Genomic DNA, 18,195 nt, shown 5'->3' on the forward strand with positions numbered 1-18,195 from the left:
TGTCTCATGCAAGGATGTTGAWATTAAATCTGCTCTTTAATAAAGACTGATGAACAAACGGAGGGAAGTTTGTCAATGAAGGTTTGTCAGTTTTGCTTCCTTTCCTCACAAGTTAATGACATTTGTTTCATGGAGCGTCTCTAATGATGCAAAGGAGCTCTGGCATTGCACACGCTGCTCCTGCTGCTGTCTTAGTTCAGCAGTATTAGGCAGTCATGCAACTGTGGCACATTAGGAAGAGATGAACAAGACTTACTGGACTAAACTACAAAGTTGGCAATTTGTTAAATAAAATGAAACGATGCCTATGTGCAATTTCTTTTCTCTTTTTTTTTTTTTTTTTTTTAGAGCTGAGACACACTTCAGAAAAAGTTGCACATTTCAGAGGCAGCAAGAAAATATAATAAGCTGGAATAACATGGCAGCCAAGCTCTCTGTGTCAGCTAAACATGAAAGATCACAAAGTAAGCCAGGGTACATTTTCTGTCCTGATCTTGTCTCAAAAGATAACCTGGAGTCCAGACTCTTTATAGTTCTACAAATAAGATTTTAGATCACAGAATAGTGAAAAGAAGGTTTTGATTATTTGGTTTATCCCTTTGTCAAGATCAGTGATAGTATCAGTGATAGTATCTACAGACTATTACTAATTTAAGTTTGATTTGGATGTTCCTAAAAGAATTTCTTAAAAAATTTACAACCATATTTAAGTGGTATGCAAAAGTAGAAAGAAGATATTTTGGTACTTCCATATCAACTCTTAGTGGGAAAAAAGAAGGACCATTGTTATCATGTACACCTAATCCTAGATACTTGAGAACTCACATGTATTTTTGATTTCATTAAGTACAAACATTTTTTTCCTTAATTCCATGAAGAAAACTTGTAAGACTTCAGTCTTCTCAGTTACAGACAAAAATTCTATCTGTGATTAATTATTAGACTCCAAGATAGACCTAAAACTTATTTTGGAGCTCATTTGATCTGTCTTTGATGAAGCTAGTATTCTACCTGTGTATATTACACATACCCCTTTGATTATTGTTATCTTCCTACAGTAAGATAAGATAAGGCGATATCCTTGCAAGCCTTTGAACCGAGAGTGTATTATAAAGTAAATATTCAGAAATAATCATATTAGTTTAACTATTTTTGTCTGGAGGGTTTTTTACACACCATATTCAGTACTAGTTTTAGAAAAATAGATGGTATGATGTGGCAAACATGCTATATGGCATTCTGAGACTGTATTTCTGGCCTTTAAAAATAATTTGCCCACTGAAACATAACAGCAATTTCACTCGTGGCAATGAGAATTATTCACAGTTTCAGTGCCTGGAATGTGGCTCACTGCTGGCATAATATTTGCCTTCCTGTTTCTTCCAAACATGAGGGAAATGCTGACATTTTGTTTATGGATTTTAGGTTTTATTATTCAGGCTGTTCATTTTTATTTACATTGGTTTTTCTACTCTGATCACATAAACCTCTCCTCCAATGTCCATTTTTTATGAATTTTTAACAGTGGTCCCATAAGTTTCTCCTTAGCTAACACAGAGGTCTTTTGAACCAGCTATAATATGAAAGTGTTCTTCTGCAAAAGCTAGGATCAATTTAGGATCAGATCATAAAATCAGAATAAATTTAACCTTTCATCCATCACCTGAAACAGTAGCAATATTAACGCTTGTTTTCCCATCCTTAATCATACAGAAAATGGTCAGCTCAGTCCAGATCTTGTGTGACACACTGAACATGTTCAGGCTCTTCCAAAGTGAAGATGTTATAGTAAAGAAGAAGAAAAGAGAGCACTTTCCCCCCTAGCCTGTAGGCTGTTGTCATCCTACTGGAATGCCGTACATCCCATGARCATGAGATAGCCATGGCATTTGAGCTGGTGATAGTAGCTCTGCACTGGACTTATGTGGGAAAGAGTGCAATGCCTTACATGCTGGGGTGCCAGAGATCATAACCAGACAGGTCTATACAAGGTACCGCTGTGGAGATAAGAGGACACAGAGCTGTTATACAGCTTTGAGATAGCAGGACATTAAGCTATCCAGATACATCATACAAAAACACAAAGGAAAAAAAAAAAGAAAAGAAAAAAAAGGTAGGTAGGTAGGTAGGTAGGTAGGTAGGTAGGTAGATAGATAGATAGATAGATAGATAGATAGATAGATAGAAGGAAATTTAAGTATAAGAAACCAAACTTTTCTTCCTCCCTCTGTGGAAGGAGAGCTCCCTAATGTTGAAGTTATTCATTATAGTAGGACAGAAGCAATTTGCTCCACTATAGCTCACATAGTGTCAGCATTTTCATTATAAATCCATTTCTAAGAGGTCTAAAGCCCAGCTATAATAATTTTTCAGGGCTGAAACTTTTTATTAAAGTTGTTTCCCTGAACATCAAAACATATCATAGACTTGTAGGTACCCACTTCTCCCTGTTTTTGGGTAAAAAAAAAAAAATGACAGGACTTTGCTTCATCTAGAGAATCTTTCCCTCATTCTCTGACATTAACTTCAGCTCTAGTCCTTCCTTATTAGATTGACCTATGTGTTCTTTTTTTTTTTTTTTTTGGGGGGGGACTATTTAAAATAACAGATAGCTGAACTATTCTATACCTGTTCCTCCTGTGTCCGTCCCTTCCCCATCAGCAGCTCCAGATGTTTCTTCACTTGAGTGAGTGGAGAGTTGACAACACGTCTGCAAACAGCAGCTTTGATGTGGCTGTACAATTCTTTCTCCAAAATATTTGAACCTGGCAGACCTTATTCTGGTAATAGGCAGTAACTTCCTAGGATTAATATTCAAAATCACTCTGGGAAAGGTCTCTCCTAAGGTATTTTGCTATTTCTGTCACCCCATCATATCCAAAAGACAATGGAGGTTGGGAATATCAAGACAAAATCCATATTTCCACTGCTTACCATTTGGAATTATACAAATGAAAATATACCATCTTAAATATTGTATCTTGTATAACCCTAGAGAAATGAGGAATTTTACACCTTTTGAAGAGCTGATCAATGTTATTCCTAGACTTATCTTTCTTCCTTCTCACTAGTACAACTTTTGTTTAAAAATCTTCCCCAGCCTCGCTGCTGCTCTGACTTTGTCTCACATTTTTGCAGAAATACCACACATAGTTTTACCATGCTCTCAGGTAAGCGTGGACTCCCTGGATATCAGCAGGTGACTTGTTTTTCAGCAGAGAAAGATTTATTCATATATTCTCTTTTCTATTGCTTTGCTGAAAAGCTGCCATAATAAAGTATGCAATTTCACAGAACACTACCAAAAGAATGTAACAGTGTAAAGCCTATTTCTTAAAAAATTCTGTCAGCACGGCCGCCCAGTGGACTATTGCTTCGTCTTGTTATATTTTCCGTGACACCTACGTCCTGCATTATGGCCTTGCCAATTAAAATTTCATACAGTACATTTTTCATCTCTTGCGAAATCTTCCTTGCTTTTTGGCTTTGCATGTTTCCTTGCTATTTTCACACATTTGTCAGYGAATGGAAGCTGAGATTACATGCAGTAATAGGGCACACAGTCTGGGGATGCTAGAAGTGTAGCCATTGCTTTGTGGAACTTTAAATTAAAAATTCTCCACTGCAATTACTTTCAACAGATTATTATTTTAACTTCTCTAACAGTTAAAGAGATCTAAAATTAATTAGTTTGTAAGCAGCTCAGAAACTGGCAAGGGATTATTCAGTCAATGAAATAAAATGTACAGAAACATGATTTATTTAAGCAAAGACTTTCAAGCTACAGTTATTTAAATTATAAACTGCTCAATATCACTTGATGATCTAACACAGCAGAACATTTTGTGCACTCTGTCATAAAAATGTTAGCATTAGAAATAAATTTCATCTCTACAAACAACCCAGGCAGAAATAATTGGTCATTAGCATCACTCATAGCATTGGACAGTGCAGAATGGTGGAGGAACAATTCACATTATTTACCACAGGTCTTATATGTGAAAGTGGAGTAAGATGCACTTAATTTATTTCCCCTCCATAGAGCCACAGGGCAGCAGCACGTGGTGCAGATACATGGAGTGGCAGGGAGTGTGCAGCAGTGAGCTCTGTGGAGGCTCTTCCCAAACAAGGGAGGATCAGACCTCCCTTTTCTTTGCCTCAGACTCCCTGGGGGCCTCATATCTTTCAAAAATTAATTTTATTCTTTGCTTTGCAAACTGCATTTCTTCTAAAATGTCATTAAAAATATGTTGTTTTGTCTCCTGCTGCTGTTAAAAAAAAGGAAGTTTTCTGTGTCTCCAAAACCAGGCAAAACTTGAGTGCAAGGAACTGCTCCCTCCTTGCTTTTAACTTAGGGCATTTTAAAACTAAACTCCACTGGCAGAAACGATGTCAGCTGCTGATGCATTGAAGAGTGGTTTGGCGAGTATGCAGATTACCTCCACTACATTAACCTCCCTCCGCAGTGCCAAGCATAGCATTATAAAATTCCTCAGCAGGATCAGATTGGGATTCTTGATGCGGCCTGTCTAGGAGCCGAAGGCCAGGTGGTTTTTATTTTTGCATTTTTGTTGCCTTTTTATAAAAGTTACAAACCGTAGCAGACATCTTTGTGTGATTTTAAGGTGCCCTACTAAGCTGCTGCTCGGTTTGTAGCAGAAAAAAGATGCTTTGGTGCTCTTAGTCTACCGAGGGGGTATTGCACTCGTGTGCATGGCAGCCAGGTAAGACTGCAGGAGTTCCTGGACTTTGTTTCCCTGCTGTACTGTGAGCCTTCTCCACTGTTCACAGCAGCACCTCTTCTGGCCTTCCTCGGCTCTGGCAGCAGCCTCAGCACGCAGCACAGTTGAAGCTGCTGTCTCTCACCTGCTATCACAAACTTTCTATTTGTGAATGTCAGGTGACTTCAAACCATTAGCTCAGGCTAAATGTCCCCCTTTGAGGAAGAGAGCCTGAGAAAAGCTCTTGGGAAAGAGCACAAGGGAGCTGGACTATTTGTACTCCACATACCACCCTTGCTGTGTGTGCAGACATTGGACCAGGCTTACGGTATCTCTTATTTTTGTCAGCAAGACCCAGTGATAACTCCATGCCATGGTCCTGCACATTACCTCATATTTCCTCTTGAAAAATACATAAATAAATAAAAGAACCCACTCCTTTAACTCCTTGCTGCAGCTTTTGCTCTGAGACGGTTCTGCTTGCTTTGACATGTTCAAACAGCAAAAGCAAATGCCATTTCACATGTTGGGGTGTTGGCTTGTTTCTTATAAGCACAAGGAAGGAGAAAGACCGTATGCTGCTGATCATTAAGCTTCAGGGAAGGGAAGCAGTAAGGGCTTGCAAATTTTTATCACATGAGAATATTTTATCACTCTAGAACACAGTATCGTGTTATCATCAGCAAACTTTCCATTAGGCTACAAGTGCAATGCTGGTTTTCRGAATACACGACAGCAACAAAGGATTGCTGACATACCTCCCAAATTGTTCCCTTTCTCTTTTCTGTGCCTGGTATCCCATTTCTAGTTTCTGATACAGGAAAGAACAATTGTGTTTGTTTGAAATAGTGGAATTCATATTGGTGATTTAGAAACTTATATTACTTTATGATTTTTTATTTAGTATTTTATTTAATATATAGTCAAAAATGTAACATCCCCAAGTTAGAGGAGAACAAAATCTCTATTATCAGCTGTTAATATAAGAAGTCACTTTTGCAATTTATATTCCTACAAATACAAATAAAAGACATCATACAAATCCAGGCACCTGGCAAGATACAATAAGATTGTAGGAGTTTGTAGGATTCAAGACACGAAATTAAAAAAAAAAAAAAAAAAAAGAAAAAGAAGTACAGTTAAAGGAAAGAATAATAAGAAAGAATTAGCAGAACAATTAAGGTACTATCAAGCTGCAGTATGCATGACTCCCTTATTCCAATTGTATTGAATTTCTGAAAATATTAATTAGCAGGTAGGTAGCAAAAGTCAAATCACATGTAATCTTCCCCAGTTACAAATGAACAGTACCTTTGGCATCCTTTTCAGTTACGTCTCTTTCATGTTTTGATCATCTCTTCTTGGACTGCCAAGCTGTCAACAGCTTTACTAAACCAAACACTCAACAAAAAGTGTGCAGGAATATAAAAGGGGAAACAGCTGAAGGAAGTAGTAGTAGGTAMCCCTATTTCATAAAAAGATTGGAAAATTGAGATTATTTTACCTTACAAACTTGCCATAAATCAAAACATATTTTTGTATCTGCTCCTGTTGTTGATCAGCCATTGAGTCTACGCTTCTGTGGTGGAGAATGAAAGTAACGACTTTAAACTGATATTCAAGGGCAGCCTCAGGAGATCTTTTTAATAGGAAGGAGAAGGAGACTCTTCAGATGCTTACCTACCATGGAGAACTGCAAAGTCATCATAATTGAGTACAACAGAACCATAAGAAGCTTTAGGAAATGAAGAGGAGAATATGCAAGGAAACAGAAGGATGCAGTAGTTTTTCCAAAGACAGATGAACTAAATGACCCCTCACCTTCCTCTCCATTCCTATGTAGATGCTTAGTCATCTAGTCTGTGTGGGATGTTAGTCCAAGTTGGTACTTGGTGTGACCTAATTGGTCCAGGGTCTCAGGTAGCCATGAGGCTAGTGAGATCAAGGGTTTGCTTTTCTGGCTTCCAGCTCACAAATCCTTGAGAGTTCCTGATGCAGATACCAGAGATGTTTAGACTTTAGGATGCTATTTCTGAATGTACATCTTGAAAAAAAAAAATAAAGAAAAAAGGTGCATGTTATTTCCCTTTTGTTTTTTTTTTTTTTTTTTTTTTTTTTTTGTTTTGCTTTTATTTCTGACTTTGCAGCAGAAATAGCTGATGACTGTTATCTTAAACTTACTACTGATGGTACCATGAAGTCCTGTTGTGAGTATCCAAAATAGTTTAAGATGTTAAGATGAAAGGCATTATTCTTAATAAATATATTTTTAGTCTCATTTTAGATCAACAGAAACTATTAAACCCAGAGCTGGAAAAATTGAATTAATTACAGTTTTATCTTTTCAAAGTTAATATTTCCCAAGTTTAGCTAAGTCTTCTAAACTGTTTTTTGCGTTGCCTTCATGAATGGATGAATAGGTGCTGCAAAACAATGAAACACGTCGCTTTTCTGGCTTTCATGAGGGAGCTTAGAGCCTGTGACACTGTAATGACTCCAGTGCTGCCTTCTCAAAGAGAGATGACAGATTGTGTTAATTATAACAAATGTCAGTTGTTGAAATGATTTATTGCATGAACAATGCTCAATTGTACACTGTAGAGTGGAGGCCACGCAAGTCTGTTTCATATGAATACAAACAAACTCAATTTACAATCCCAGAAAGGAAATTGGTCGTAATAGCTTGTAGACCAGTTGATACAGTATTATAGATAACTAATTAGCATACTAATCTCATAAGCATCATGTCTACTTAGATAAAGCAAATGGGAATCAGATTGACAATGTGGTTATGTGACCATATAATTTTAAAGACATTTTTGGGTTCCAAAAGTGTGCCCTTTATGTGCTTCAGTTCATTGCAAACAGCCAAGTTTGGATATATTGTGCCTGTTTTAAAAGATAAAGAAGATATGGAAAAATATATTTAAAAAATAATAGGCAATTATTTTAATCCTTTATTGCTTTTTTTGTAAATTGAGGAATGTTTTTAATGGAAAAATATCCCGACTAATAGGCTTTTATATGGCATTAATAAATTATTAATTCTCTTCTACTTCGAAGAAAAGTTATCTGAGTCGGATTTGAAGCTTTTGTCTATACTGTGATTTGAAAACAATCTTACTTTCTTCCAGGCAAAACAAGACAAAAGTATATACAGAAAAGAAAAAGAAGAGCTAGAATGACATAAAATGTAGCTCTTTCCYTGACTGACTTACAGCCTCGCTGCTGAAGTGCTGTTATATCAACTGCTTGGAGACCAGGCACACTTGTACCAATACCAGACTGCCTAAATCATTGATTTCAGCTACATTTTCAGGCACAATCTCGCAGAGGTGCTGCAGAAGAAATAAAGTGCTAGCTAAGCTACCGAAGTAAGTTATTTATTTCTAACAGAAGGCTAGGAAGGTAAAGATAGGGAAAAGACAAATTGAGCATGAAAAAGTAAAACGAAGTTGAGAAATAGGTTGAGAGGGAACACAAGAAGTTTCACATTCTGCATTAGTGTTCAGAACTGTTTTTTGAAGAAGAGGAGCCATCTTTCTCTTTCATTCAGTCTAGTCAGAATATTTTGCAGAGTGTGGATGAWAACTGTGTAGTTAAGGTCAGGTAGATTGCCCCCCATGCAATGTGGGGCATACGGCTATAAAAAGTCACCCTTTAGATTCACTTACCTATGCGTACCAATATCATATAAGGAACCCTGAACTGTGAGGTAGAGCAGCCCAGCATACTGTTATTTTACCTGTCTCTGAGGCCTAATTAACAGCACTCAATGATCACCTAAATATCAGCGTCYAGATCATATAATACTATAATATATTCAGGGACCTGTTCAGAAAAGCATGTTTTTTCCATAGGTTCGGTGTCAAATTGCCCAGCATGAAGGTATCAGAGAGCACTAAAATGGCATTAGATGCCTGTGTTTAGACACCTGAATGTCTGTCTTAATTTCCAATCTTTCAAGGACCCAAGTGTTATGCAGGTTTTGAGCTGCATTAGCAGACATTATGCAGCCAGTTTAGGCTTTAAGTTTTGTTAATTTGCATGGACAACATTTTATTAGAAGCTGATGTGGGTTTTCACTGCAGCTAAAACTGCTAAGTGTAAGCCTATATGACTTCCATCTGCAGGGTATACTTCATAGTATACCATACCATACTCATAGGTACTTCAGACTGCAACCTTCATTCCTGTGACTATCAATGCAGGATCAGGACTTTTGACAACTACTCTACAAACTGAAAAACACAGAAATAGGATGAATAAGCTAAGTTTTTTATTCACAAGCCTTAGTAAATGGAAATGGATTAATCTCAATGCTTATCCAAAAGGAAGGATATAGTTTGCACAGCTTTGACTGACAGAAAACATGATTTCTATCCTTTTCCTGCAGAAAACTCTCAAAACAATATACTTGGGAGAGGAAGGAAAGAGAGAGGAAGAGTAGGGAAAAATAAAAATAAAATATCTCCCATGTACAGTCTGAAGGCAAGAAAATTTATCTAATTGTTATCATTTGGACCCTATTTTCTGTGTGGAYGATGGAGCAGATCAAGAGGAGAGACCAGAAGTTTTGGGGCTATAAACAAGGCTACTTACACAGAATATTCCTACTCTACTGAGAATATCCGAAGCAAAGAAAGTTTTGACTACATAATAAAAGGATTTTTAAAGTTAAGGAATATTAACAGGAATGAAGATGATAACTTTTTTATAGATTTCAAGTTAATCTAAGGAGATTATATGTTTTTTCTTTTCCTCATATTGCCAGGAAGAATTAAAATAAATAGATAGGGAACACTGGCTCTCTAACCTCCAAATTTTTGGTTGTCCCTTTCTTTCACAAAAGGCTTAAATGGCCACTAAGATTCCACAAAAACACACATTCTGTGGGGAGATAAATTGTTTCTTGTTAGGATGGTAACTCATACTAATTAAGATGAATTGTTTCTAATTAATTGAAACCTGGCATTTGTAGGCCGAATTCTAAATGTCTGAAAAGAACACAAGAATYAGAATCAGATAAAAGCTATTGATTTTTCAAATGTCTGGTTTAAATTCCTGGATATTCATTACTCAAGTGAATATTTAGATAATATGATCTCAGAAAACTAGCAGTAGGTGAAAAATCACTTGCTAACTCTGAGTGGGAATGAAAATTGTGGTTTGGTAGGATTAGACACACCAAAAAGCGATAATAATACCTGCCTGCATTTTTGAGTTAATGTTGTTTGATCAAAGAGTGGATCAGCTACTGCCACATACGGAAGAGTCACATATATTGGTGGAACTGATACTGAAATTTTCTCTTGCCATCACTCCTCTGACCACTGAACAATAATATGGTATTTCAGACTCCTTTTGTCCTCCTTCTTTTACCCGTTGTCTTTTCCTAACTTTATTCTACAATTTCTCTCATTTTCTTTCCTATTTGATGAAAGGAAATATTGGGAAAGTGGGAAGTTACTTAAGAATAGATTTAGTTTTCTCCCAGGAAGATCTATTTTGACCCATTTGATCTAAGTAATATCCCATTAGAAATCACAGTGACAGAATACCTAAACTTAAAATAAATACTCTTGAGYACAGGACCTTGAGATAGAACAATACCTTCTTCAGAGCTACTAGTTTTTCATAAGGCAAAATTTTTTTAAGAATAATAGGATTAACTGTATGGTAATGACGGAGTCGCTGAGTGTGTTACAAGAAGTGCTTTCTCCCAACATGATTCATTACAGTGTTTAAGAAAGAGATGTAACCATGATCTACTTAATGCAGTTCAAGTGAGGTTGAAGTCATGCTAATTTTTAATTTGCAGAACTAAACATATAACATATGGATTTCTTCTTTTACCTTCTTTAAAGTGCTTTCTTGTCCAAGAATGTAGTATGAGGTCACTTCAGTTCTTTCATTCTGCAGGATAGTTTGTTTTTCTAAAGAGTCACAAAGACTATTTCTTTTAGAAGTCAGATAAGCTTGAGGGAAGAGGAGAAAATCAGGAAGTTCTGGGTGGCTTGCGTAGAAAAGTATGTACAAAGTTTTAGGCTGCTATTATAAATAGATATGAGCTAAATCATGCTGGTAGTTAATGCTCTGTCTGAGAGCTTTTAGAAAGAATTACTTTTTCTTTTTTTATGGGAGTTGTCTAGTAATATTTCTGTAAGCAAAGCCCCTGAAGATATTAATGGAAGATTGCCTGAATAAAAATCCCAGCATCAAACATTTATTTTAAACAGCAAAATCAAGGAAACCACTACAAAGACAAATACAAGACACAATGTTTCTTTAAATACATGCCAAATAAATAAATAACCTAAAGCATATCTGAAGGTTTCTTGCACTTATAACTAGGGATTATAATTTAACCATGTGTACTGTAAGTTATTTATTAAAAGATGGAACAAATATTTATTTCAGATACTAATTTAAAAAGTAGATAAATATGGACAGAACAAACTTTTATTATGCCAAAACACAGTTAATCATCAGGTTAGACMTTTCTTAAAACAAATACACAAACAGGGCCCATATTCTAGTCTTACTGGAAAAATAAAAGAATGCATGTGTTCTTAAGATCTCTCACTGAATGTATTGTAAATCTTTCATCTGGTAGTGCAGAGATGCTCTTCCTTCTGGCACGTAGTACTTATGCAGGCTATAAAAAAAAAAAAAMATTCTTTTTCTTTCCTTGGCAGCTGAAGTATTTCTTCTACATTTTCTTTTTTTACTTGAAATATGAACTATGAAAGTAAAACAGAAATCCATTTAAAAAAGAGTAATCCATTTAGGGATCGGCACAGGTCTACTGTCAGTGCACGCTGCTGAAGGTAAGATATTTATGTGAAAAATGGTGGAAAATATGAGAGTTTAAAACACATTCTTTTGGCATCAGTTATACATGAGATTCATTCATTTGTTCATTCATTCATTTATTCATTCATCCATTCTATCCTTCATTCAGTAACCCACTATCAGGTGACCTCATGCAAGGGTGTAAAAGGTTGCGTGCTTTCCATTACATCCCTGGGGCTCTTTGCAGTGATGATTAACTCCCATTTTTGCAGATGGAAAAACAGCTGCTCTCTTTTGCTGGCATCCAGCATTTGATAAGGAAAGACTGCAGAAACACTAAACCAAAAGAGTACTTTGCAGAAGTGCAGATATGCATTTCAAATTCTTTGTCTCCAGGGGAGAAGTAAGCCTGTCCTTAGCCTTAGTCCAAGGAGCTAAGGCTGTGCGTGTAAGCAGTTTGAAATGCAGTTGCCATTTCTGCACTGCTAGGTGCAGTTTCCTTTAATTTAATTAATCCTAAATACTTATAATATCCTAAATACTTATCTAAATACTTGTCAAAATGATAGGGACAAAGAATTTGAATCCTTCCATTAACAGGTGTGTAAATGTAGCATACATGTGACTGTGAAGGTAAATTCCCAGTGAGTCAAACTTAGGGCAGAAACTGGAGCATTTAGCGAGCTAAGCGTACCAAAAATGGTATGTTGCTCTTTGAAATATAGTTATCTGATTGCTATAAAAACAAGGTAATATATTTTTATGGATTCAAAAGCACTGTCATATTTTTCATTTTAGCAGACCCTTAAATCCAGGATCACTGCAATGATAAATCCGTGTCTTAAGCCACCACGTAGTATATAAAGAACCTTCATTTAAAATATGCATATATTTTTAGATGATCTTTTAAATCTCTATAACAAATATGCACCATAGCAAAGACATAAACTCATAGTATTTTCTCAGTCTCCAAAAAATGTTTTCCTGTGAATGCAATGAAAGAAATAGTTGCTTAAAACAGTAACATGGAAACCACAGATTTCCAGTTAGTCTGAAAAAGGATCACTATGAAGAAGAGTTACAGTACTTAGATAAGATCTAAATTATTTCTGCCAACTATGTTTTAATCTCCTCAAGATAAGAAGTAAATTGGTAAAATGCAGAGCTAAAATTATAATCAAACTCTAAAGGGAACAAAACAATTACCAAAGAACTTGGTTTCTTGTTTCCTGAGGTATCATAATCTAATTTTAATTTTAAAAAATCCAGCACTTCTTCAAAATATTAGTTTTATCTTTACTTTCTTTTATTATTCAAATCTTATGCAAATGTGGGTTTTATACAATATTTTACTATGGAGTAAAATGATAGTTCAAGCCTTAAATATTGAAATAAAAAAGCACCCCAAGTCTGCAAAGCATGTGATTTAGAATTCCATCAAGTAGCCATTTTATAACAGAAGAAAGCTATGCACTGTTTTCTATATGATCTTTAATTCACAGCACCACTCCAACTTTTAAATGAGCAAAAATCCTATAGGTTAATTAGCACAGTTATTTTAATAGAATAAAGTCTGATCTCAAGAAAGAGGTTTTAAGCCCAGGTACCTTTAAGCTCCTAAAGCCATTGCTAAGATTATTCATGCACTTTGTGCCTTCTTTTTCCTCGAAGCCAACTGCATTATAACTCCACTCGAGCCACTGCATGGCATCAAGCTATCAGTCTTCATCAGATTAAATGGATTCCTCACATTTCCTTAGGAATTGCTTTAATATTAATGCATACACAGTCTAATTACAGAGATTCTGAATAAAATTTTGTGTCATTGCCAGGCTGATCCTTTTTTTTTTTTTTTTTTCCAGCAGATTTGGGATTGCTGAAACACCGTGGTGCTCACAGACCTGCAAATGACACAAGGTCTCAAATTAGCTACGGTCGCTTGGCACATCTTTAGAGGTGACTATTGCTATTTTCAGTGCTCAGGTGCCTGGCAGCAACTGACGAACAAAAGTAAGTGGTGCTGGGAACATTTATCATGATAAAAKGTTTCTGAGACAGCTTTCTCCAGAGGTGTATTTTTGATAAGTGAGAGTTAAGGCAATAAAGAGTAATCAGAAGAAAAATCAGAAGACACTAAAGTATAGCCAGAAATTTGCAGGTCATTTTTTTATTTATTAAATTTATAATTTGTAAGGTCACTCTGTGCAAAATATAATAAAAAGACTTTGAGGAGCTATTCTGTTAGTTATTGTGTGTGTGTGTGTGTGCATAATATTCATAAGACAAGAACTATTTCTCTTTCTCATAAAATGATTRCTCTTCTTAAATAAAGATGACCTTTATTTGTCTTTTTAGAATTATTAGTTACAAATAATATTTTTAGGGGATTAAACTAACCAAGACTCCACATTTAACCTAATAAAATTACATGGATTTCAAGTGTTCTTATCAAGTATTATTATGTTTGGAGCTGTGGTTTTTATCTCACGACAATTACAATTTCTGGAAGGCTCTACTCGGTACATTTRGGTACAAAATACATGTAATGTTCAAGCAATTGTTTCTCATGATAGAAGTGATAAACATCGGTGGTAGAAAAGAATTAAATCATCTGCTCCACTTCCATTGCTAGTGTATGATTACTTGTAACATATCTGCTAAAAGTACTATCATTATTTGTGAGATACAGAAGCTAAAAAAAGTATCTGAAAAAATATAAAGATAAAGAWACATATATATACATATATRTAATGTAAGCCCAGCAAGTAAATATTTGGCAGGTTCTAAGGTAAAATCTTCAAGTMGTGTCTTTAGGTCTATGTCAATAACCTGYTCTTGTACTAGAGCCACCAAGAACATTTTGTTATTTTATTCCAACTGAGATCTCATGTTCCAGCTGAATATACAAAGAAATTGTATATGTGTGTGTACATTAAACCCATTGGTAGACTGTAAAATATACATTAATCTTTGCTTTTCCTGTAATGAGCTAGGTACTCTATTTTTTCAACAAGAAAGTATGTTTGCACACATATGAGTGCATGTTAAAGGACAATGTCAACATTCTTTCCTCACGGACAACTGTTGTATATATTTAAAAATATGTTTTTTGCCTGAGCTGACCTTTTCCTCCATGCACTTTTAATTGCAAAGAAAAATCTAAAATGTAAATTATGTAACCAACCTTTAAATCATTTATTATAAATCTATTTTTCAACTGAGAAGAAAATAATCTTCTCATAATTGCTCTTATATAATTGCTTTTCTTTAGGTTTAATACAATATAAATAGCACAAAAGCAGTTAAAGAGGAATTTGTGACAGTCCATTAGTAGTTCTTATTACTCTTTTGAAGTGGATGAAGTCACCTCGGTCTTTTCCCTCATCATGATAAATTTAAAAGCTGAAATAATTCACTAGAAGAGCAAATTTTTTTCTCTTTTTACTTAGTTTGTCTGATTTTTACAGCAAAAAAATGCAAAATCAAATACAAACATCTAACTTAGTATTCTGAAATGTAGTAATTGTTTTCTAGAATGCTACTAAAAACACTAATTTCCAGATCTTTTTCTCAGTTATATGGCACAGACCATACACAGCCTACACAGCCCTACACAGACCAGGCTTGCAAGTGCCAAATAYTGCAAATAAGATAAAGAGTATAGATTTGCTTTCATCAGGTTTTGTCAGTGGCAAGAAGAAAAGTGCAAAACTTTAGTATAGATTAGAATTGTTAGAATTCTAACAAATACTCGTTTGGAGATGTGCACAAACATGTRTATGTGTGTATATATATATATGTATAGTAGGATTTGGAGGTTTTTTTGTGGGGGGGTAATCTGTTTGAGAGGAGATAAAGTATATAGGTAACTATAAACAATAGTATTATATAGCTGACATATATGTATATCTGATATATATATTATATATACATGAGTTTTTTTTCAGAGTTATGTTGTTCTGTCTGATATTTAACATTTCAAGGCAAAATGGTGCATTCTTCAGCCATATTCATTTCCAAGGGAGTTAAGGACATGGTCATTGTTTAACCATCAGACTTCCTTAGGTATTTTTTACCAAAATTCTTTTTGAAAATATTTCCATTTTCTAACTGGAAAGACGTAAATGTCTCTAGTTGTTTTGCCTTGAAATTTCAAGTTGCTGACTAGCTGTAAAATCTAGTAGAAATCCAGAGCAACACTAGTAATTATAATGAATTCTACTGAGAAGCAGAAAAAAAAGAGCCTGCTTTTTGCAAACTGATATGCAAAATATAGTGACGATTCTAAAGGAATCTTCAGGTTCAGTTATGATGGCAGTTATGCATCACTCTAGAGATATAAAGGATAAAACACGACTGAAAAAACAGCTAAAAGCATAATCAGCAGTGATAATCAGCAGTAGTACCAGGAAAATGATCCAGATGCTGCCTTTGGGAAAACTACCCAAACAGAATTTTTCAGGCTTCAAGGGTCTTAGGATGCATACAAGACCTGGAAAATGTGTTTGAAGATATGTTATTATGTGCCCAGGGTTAGTGTATGTGTTGTTAGTGCATATTTTTGATAYACACATATATTTTTAGCATACATATTGACCTGTAAAGATGCTGATGCTGCTTCACAAATGCTGAAGCAGGAATTCAATTCATATAGAGCAATGAAATCTGTATGATGTACTAGAATGAAATAAGTATAATTTGTGGAATAATTCTGAAAACATTTACATTTATTAGTCTTTAAGCTTCATGGATTGGTTTTGATGAAATACTTTTTGTTCAAACTGGAATTAACATTGCTAAATATAAGAATSATTTTACTATTTTGAAAATTATCATGAAAACCCTACCAATAGATTGACCGAGCAAACAAAAAGCATGCATTTGTTAAATCTGGGATGCAGAATCAAGYTGAAGGAAATGTTGTTAGTTGGACACTACATTATAGAAAACTTTGTTGGCATTTCACTTGGAAACCTATTATTTTGGTGTCTATATGCYCAAATGATTTTTCTACATTTTATTTTTCATGAAACATCTGGCAAGCTGGTGATTCAATAATGATGCTTTAATAAATTCACTTCCCTGCAGTTATTTTTTTTGTAGAAGGAGGTTTCATGGATTGGAAACAGCCAGCCTGGATCTGTGCTGTGCCCTGAACCTACTGTCAATGTGATTTAAAACTGAAGCGAATACAGCAATTCACTAAATTGACTTTAGTCTGGTATCCGCAAGGTGTTGGTAACTCTCTATTCATCATAAAATAAACAGGTTTAATCTTATAGAGAAATTATTTTAAATACAAAGTCATTTGTAAGATACCTAAAAAAAAAAAAAGTAATTCTCACAGTACTCATAGAATCTTTTTGTGAATCTTACATGTTAATCATGTGGCAAGTAAATATCTTTTAAATGAACTTAGACTTTTGCACTCCTCTATTTCTTTGGTACTTCCCTGGAGTGTGCAAATACTCTCTGGAAGCCCCTACAATCTCTTAGCTCTTTCCTAAACCAGTGCTACCATTYCTTCAAATTCAGAAGTAAAAACATTCTATTTTAAGTTAGATGCTGTCTTAGTGCAATTTAGAACCACCTAGTGAGCTTAGGTATGAATATTTCTATTTACTTAGTATTTTAGCATATGAAAATGAGAGAACACTATTTTGTCCAATTATTTAAGATATCACGCAGGAAGTCAAGGATTGCTAATATTCACCTTTAGATGTCTACATCTTTTCTTTCAGTAAATGAGCTCTTGCTGTCTCTATAGGATTTACATACAAATAATGTAAATGTTAACGTTCATTTTTCTGTCAGTGCTTTAACAGTATGAAATTTTCACAGTAATAAAATTCAGCACTTTGTTTAACCTGTGGAAAGAATGAGCACTGTTCAGAACACAAAGTGCAAAAAAATACCAGTCCTTTGTTGAAAATGTCTAGTACTGAAAATAAGCTTGAAAGTGATGTTCAAAACAAAAAAATCTTCCTGATATAAGATGACACACAGTCAAAGGTGGCAAAATGTGTTTGTGCAAATAAAAATCAGTTGAATGAAAATGAAAAAATTGCATATGTTTTTCCACCAATATTTACATAGGCATGCTAAGAAGTATTATGGCATATTTGCAGAAATTATTGTGTGAATACAAGAGTTTAAAAAGGAAAAAGAAGAAAAAAAGAGTAAAAAAAATCTCATCTTTGCTACCCAGCTGTCCCACTGAGGAGCTGCTTTATCTATTATTGTTACTATTTRTCTAGTTACCGAACTGTGCACAGCTCTGAAGAGAAACCATACTTAGGAAGATTGTATATTGACTAAACTCAGGGCACTAAATTACCCCGATCTGTAGATATAGTCTCAAATAAATTCTGATTTTTTTTTTTTTTTTGACTGAACAGTACATTGCTAGGAGTGAAACCTGATGTTCTTTTCCTCTAAGAAATTCGGATCTGCAACATAAAATAAGAAAACAGATTTTAATATGGTGAAAAAACAAGAGTTGCACACAAAAAAATCATTAAGGGGATAATGTTTCTTGGAGCTAACAAGTCACATTTGTTTTCAAAGTTGCTTAAATCTTTGTAGAGATTACTTCAAAGTCCAAAATTACTCTTTAATTTTCTTTGCTTTTTTTTGCTTTTACTTAGAATCATGGAAAAGTTAGGTAATTAGACATAGA

This window comes from Nothoprocta perdicaria, unplaced genomic scaffold, assembly GCF_003342845.1.
Source record: "Nothoprocta perdicaria isolate Ctin4 unplaced genomic scaffold, notPer1 scaffold_13, whole genome shotgun sequence".
Classification (NCBI taxonomy): Eukaryota; Metazoa; Chordata; class Aves; order Tinamiformes; family Tinamidae; genus Nothoprocta; species Nothoprocta perdicaria.